Source organism: Lepisosteus platostomus, chromosome 15 (genome assembly GCF_059453375.1).
Source record: "Lepisosteus platostomus isolate fLepPlt1 chromosome 15, fLepPlt1.hap1, whole genome shotgun sequence".
Lineage (NCBI taxonomy): Eukaryota > Metazoa > Chordata > Actinopteri > Semionotiformes > Lepisosteidae > Lepisosteus > Lepisosteus platostomus.
The window spans coordinates 6,488,585-6,493,718 of NC_142625.1; the positions used below are offsets into that span (position 1 = coordinate 6,488,585).

The window sequence follows — 5,134 nt, forward strand, 5'->3', positions numbered from 1 at the left end:
CCCACACCCCATCCACTACTAATAAACGCCCCGGAACAACCACACAAACTTCTCCCCCCACAAAATTTGTCACCCCACATAAAATCCCGATGCCTGAAGAGTGCACCCCTCCTATGCTCCACCAGGACTCTCCTTTCTGCCATTCTTTCTTGAAAGCTACCACATCCTTCTGACCCTAAATGAACTTCCTGTAAAAAAAACAAAAGCCGAACTGGCGACTTGCAAGGTCTTTAAAGACACCAGTCCGCTTCGCTGGGTTCCTCAAACACCTGACATTAATCGTACAAATGATACAACTCATGGCGGGTCATGAGGAGTTTGTACCCTTGCCTCATCTTCCTGGCCAACATCTGAGTTTTCTGTTTCCGCCGATGCCAAATCGCTCTCCTCCTCACCTGAGTGCTGCAGGCTTCCCTCCCCCGAGGAAGATGGATCACTCTCAGGATCCTTGGGGGTGACTGAAATAGCAGATAGTTTACAGCCCTCCACCTCAAGTCCTTCCCCCGACCTTCTCCCTCTTGCCGTCACCCTCCCAGCCTTTTGTACCTTGCTTCCCCGTTGTTCCCCCAGCACCCTCCTCTCTTTCAACTGCTGACTCGAGAGATTTACCTGATGCAACCGCTTCCCTGCCACTCTCTTCCTCCACCCCATCCGAATCGCTGCCTAAAGCCTCTATAGGCAGCCCCTGGAAGCGATTTTGCGTACTAAACCTGGCACGACGTAGGTCAGGACCCTTCAACACTCTCCCTCCCTTTCTCTTCGCGGACCTACTTAGTACCGGAGACCAGCTCGGGGACTCTGGTCTCCCCTCTGGGACCATATCGGCCCAGGACCCGGATTTTGGGTGTTCGTCAACCACTCCGCCTGCCCCCTCTACTACTTCTCCTGGTCCACCCTTATCTCCTTCCTTAGGTTTCCCCAGAGTCCCGTAAAAAATAACCGGACTGCCAGATGGTCCTGGTAAGTCACGTCTCAGATCCTTAGTAGGGGCCTTCACAATTTCAGCAAAGCTCTTCTGTTTTCTGGGACACAAGCGATATACGTGGGCTGCTGACCCACACAAATCACATGTCGGTACCTGTTCACAGCCCTTCGCCTCGTGTCCCTCCGCACTGCACCTCCTGCAGAAACCTCCCGGGCAATGTGTCCCAGCTAAAAACACTTTTTACAAGTCAGGGGTTGACCTGGGTAAAACAGGTAGCCCCTGTTTGGTCCAATATTAAAGTAGGCAGGAGGGTGCAGTACTCCCTCGTCTTTGGACGGTTTAGGTCGGAGTCTGACCAAATACCTCCTCCCCCCGGTCCAGACACCAGCCTCATCCACCACTTTGCTACTGGTCCCTTGTATGTCCACAAATCTGACCAAGAACATCACAATGTCTCGTTCCGGTAACAGCGTGTTAAATACAGTGCCTTGCGAAAGTATTCGGCCCCCTTGAACTTTTCAACCTTTTGCCACATTTCAGGCTTCAAACATAAAGATATAAATTTTTTATTTTATGTGAAGAATCACCAACAAGTGGGACACAATTGTGAAGTGGAACGAAATCTATTGGATTTTTGAAACTTTAACTAATAAAAAAATGAAAAGTGGGGCGTGCAAAATTATTCGGCCCCCTTGCGTTAATACTTTGTAGAGCCACCTTTTGCTGCGATTACAGCTGCAAGTCGCTTGGGGTATGTCTCTATCAGTTTTGCACATCGAGAGACTGAAATTCTTGCCCATTCTTCCTTGCAAAACAGCTCGAGCTCAGTGAGGTTGGATGGAGAGCGTTTGTGAACAGCAGTTTTCAGCTCTTTCCACAGATTCTCGATTGGATTCAGGTCTGGACTTTGACTTGGCCATTCAAACACCTGGATACGTTTATTTGTGAACCATTCCTTTGTAGATTTTGCTGTATGTTTGGGATCATTGTCTTGTTGGAAGATAAATCTCCGTCCCAGTTTCAGGTCTTTTGCAGACTCCAACAGGTTTTCATCCAGAATGGTCCTGTATTTGGCTGCATCCATCTTCCCCTCAATTTTAACCATCTTCCCTGTCCCTGCTGAAGAAAAGCAGGCCCAAACCATGATGCTGCCACCACCATGTTTGACAGTGGGGATGGTGTGTTGAGGGTGATGAGCTGTGTTGCTTTTACGCCAAACATATCGTTTTGCATTGTGGCCAAAAAGTTCGATTTTGGTTTCATCTGACCAGAGCACCTTCTTCCACATGTTTGGGGTGTCTCCCAGGTGGCTTGTGGCAAACTTTAGACGAGACTTTATGGATATCTTTGAGAAATGGCTTTCTTCTTGCCACTCTTCCATAAAGGCCAGATTTGTGCAGTGTAAGACTGATTGTTGTCCTATGAACAGACTCTCCCACCTCAGCTGTAGTTCTCTGCAGTTCATCCAGAGTGATCATGGGCCTCTTGGCTGCATCTCTGATCAGTCTTCTCCTTGTCTGAGCTGAAAGTTTAGAGGGACGGCCAGGTCTTGGTAGATTTGCAGTGGTCTGATACTCCTTCCATTTCAAGATGATCGCTTGCACAGTGCTCCTTGGGATGTTTGAAGCTTGGGAAATCTTTTTGTATCCAAATCCGGCTTTAAACTTCTCCACAACAGTATTACGGACCTGCCTGGTGTGTTCCTTGGTCTTCATGATGCTCTCTGCGCTTTCAACAGAACCTTGAGACTATCACAGAGCAGGTGCATTTATACAGAGACTTGATTACACACAGGTGGATTCTATTTATCACCATCAGTCATTTAGGACAACATTGGATCATTCAGAGATCCTCGCTGAACTTCTGGAGTGAGTTTGCTGCACTGAAAGTAAAGGGGCCGAATAATTTTGCACGCCCCACTTTTCATTTTTTTATTAGTTAAAGTTTCAAAAATCCAATAGATTTCGTTCCACTTCACAATTGTGTCCCACTTGTTGGTGATTCTTCACATAAAATAAAAAATTTATATCTTTGTTTGAAGCCTGAAATGTGGCAAAAGGTTGAAAAGTTCAAGGGGGCCGAATACTTTCGCAAGGCACTGTAGGTGGACGGTGAGCGTCCGCAATTCTCTCGCAAAGAGAGGCTCCATCAAGAACACATTCATCAGAAAATAATTTTTCCCAAATTGAGCCTTCTGCCACACCGTCTCACAACTTGTCTGACTCCATCGTTAAGTCAAAGATGCCTTTCACTGGAAAATCTTGCAGACTAGTAATATCTTTAAGTTTAATTTCAAGAGTGCGAAACAAAACTTTTTTCAAATTTGTCCCTGTTCATCCAGTTGTCTTTGTCTTCTGCCTTCTTTACTACAAAGCGAACTGTGCGCAACTGTCCCTCACGGGACAGAGGGCGCCGAGTTGCGGGTCCACTCACCCGTCGCCATCCGGAAGCCCCACTTCACCCCCTGGGCTCAACCCAGAGCAACTACCCGTGGTAGTTGGGATCCTCGGCCTCCTTCCCCCTCCGGTGAGTTGCTCCTCCTCCTCCCTCTGGTTGGCTCTCCTTCTCCTTCCTTCAAAAGTCCCGAAACTCTACTCGGGGGCAACAAGTCCACCTGCTCAAAACCCTGTCTATTCAGTCCGTGCGCTCCACCAGATGTAGATGGTTCTTTCTCTTCCTGACCATCCGACCACAAGACCACCTCAGAGTCACCTCTGGATAAGTCAAGCTCCTCAACCGCCTTCCGGTCGGCGACGGCAGTAGGCTCCTCTCTGCTCCGCCGTTGCTTCAGCATACGGGCAAGTCCATACAAATGTCCTGCATCCCAACACAAGTAACATGCGGCCCTTTTAGGATAGCCACCAACCACATGTCCCAATTCTCCGCAGCGCCGGCACACCACCGCTCCACACTTGGAGGCGATATGGCCTAATTTGCCACAGATCCTGTCCCCAACTGGCATCCCAGAATAATGCAGAAAGCCCCTATTGGGGCCTATCGAAAAAGTAGCTGGAGGGTGTACAACACCCCCAGCATCCAAAACCTCGGCTCAAAACGATCCAGAAATTGTCGTTTCCCATTCCAGTACCTCTCAGAGTCTAGCATCTTCCTGGCACTCACGATGCCCACAAACAGTTTTAAAAACCATACGATCTCTGCCTCTGGAACAAAAGGATTATACAAAAAAATATACACAGGCTGCACTTCCCTCGCAAACAAGGGTTCCAACAGAAAAAAACTCAATGGTTCGTCATCCTTCAACACTTCAACACTATCGCCGTGTCCCACACCCTTCCACAAATCGCCGTAGAAGCCAAAGTCAAATTCAAAATTCCTTTTGCTGCAAAGTCCTGCAAACACACCGTGTCCTGAGCTTTAATTCCAAAAATCTTGAACAAAATTTCCTTCTCAAAGGTATCCCGCATTAAAAACCGTGTCCCGACAGCCAAATTCTTCAGCACAAAATGCAGTGTCTCTCATCTGCCCCTCTCGGGACAGAGGATCCCCCGCTGCCATAAAAAAGGGTCGCTCACCTGCCGTTGAAGTCATCGTAGTCGATTATCCTCAGCTGATTCCGCTGGCTCATACTCCTTCAGCAATCCAGTATCCGCAATGGCTCCTCCGCAAACAATCCTGCCATTGCCTTCACTTCCCTCTGACCAAGACCAAGCTGCGGTCATGCCACATACTTGATCTTAGCCAAAAGGCAGAGAAGCGATGCCCGACGCCGGCCTTGGGTGGGCGTGCGGGCGTCCGGCTGGCGTGCAGCGGCGCAGGCCGACGCTTCTGGAGTTTTTTGGAGGGAAAATGCACGGGAGCCGAAAAGGGGGCCGGCCTGCTTGCCGAGAGAGTCGAGAGGCGGGAAAGTGCACAGAGGGAGCACGGGAACGGAGATGGGGAGGGGGAGAGAGACAGACACTGAGACACACAGATGGATGAGAGACGAGAGCGGAGAAGAAGGAGCTCCAGTCCACCTCGCTTGCTTGCTAGCTACGTCTGTCTTTTCACCGCTGAGAGAAGGTGGTGCACTGCTCCCGGAGGCGCTGCAATACCGGGCCGATGCGTGGAGAGGACGGAGCAAGCTCCTGATCCAGCTCCCTGTTCCAAAAATCTGTTTAATATGTGGTCCCCCGATGGGGGACGTATCAGATATTAAACTGATAAGAACAGATTTTTTTTGTTTTTATTAGAAAACAATACAAAAACAGT

General features: G+C 49.1%; 1 non-coding gene across 1 annotated transcript; it reads right to left on the bottom strand.

Moving 5' to 3' along the window:
* Nucleotides 1–4,943: 4,943 nt before the first annotated feature.
* LOC148647778 (U2 spliceosomal RNA) lies at nucleotides 4,944–5,134 on the bottom strand. Its single transcript, XR_015926913.1, has one exon. It is a non-coding gene; the product is annotated as a U2 spliceosomal RNA (small nuclear RNA).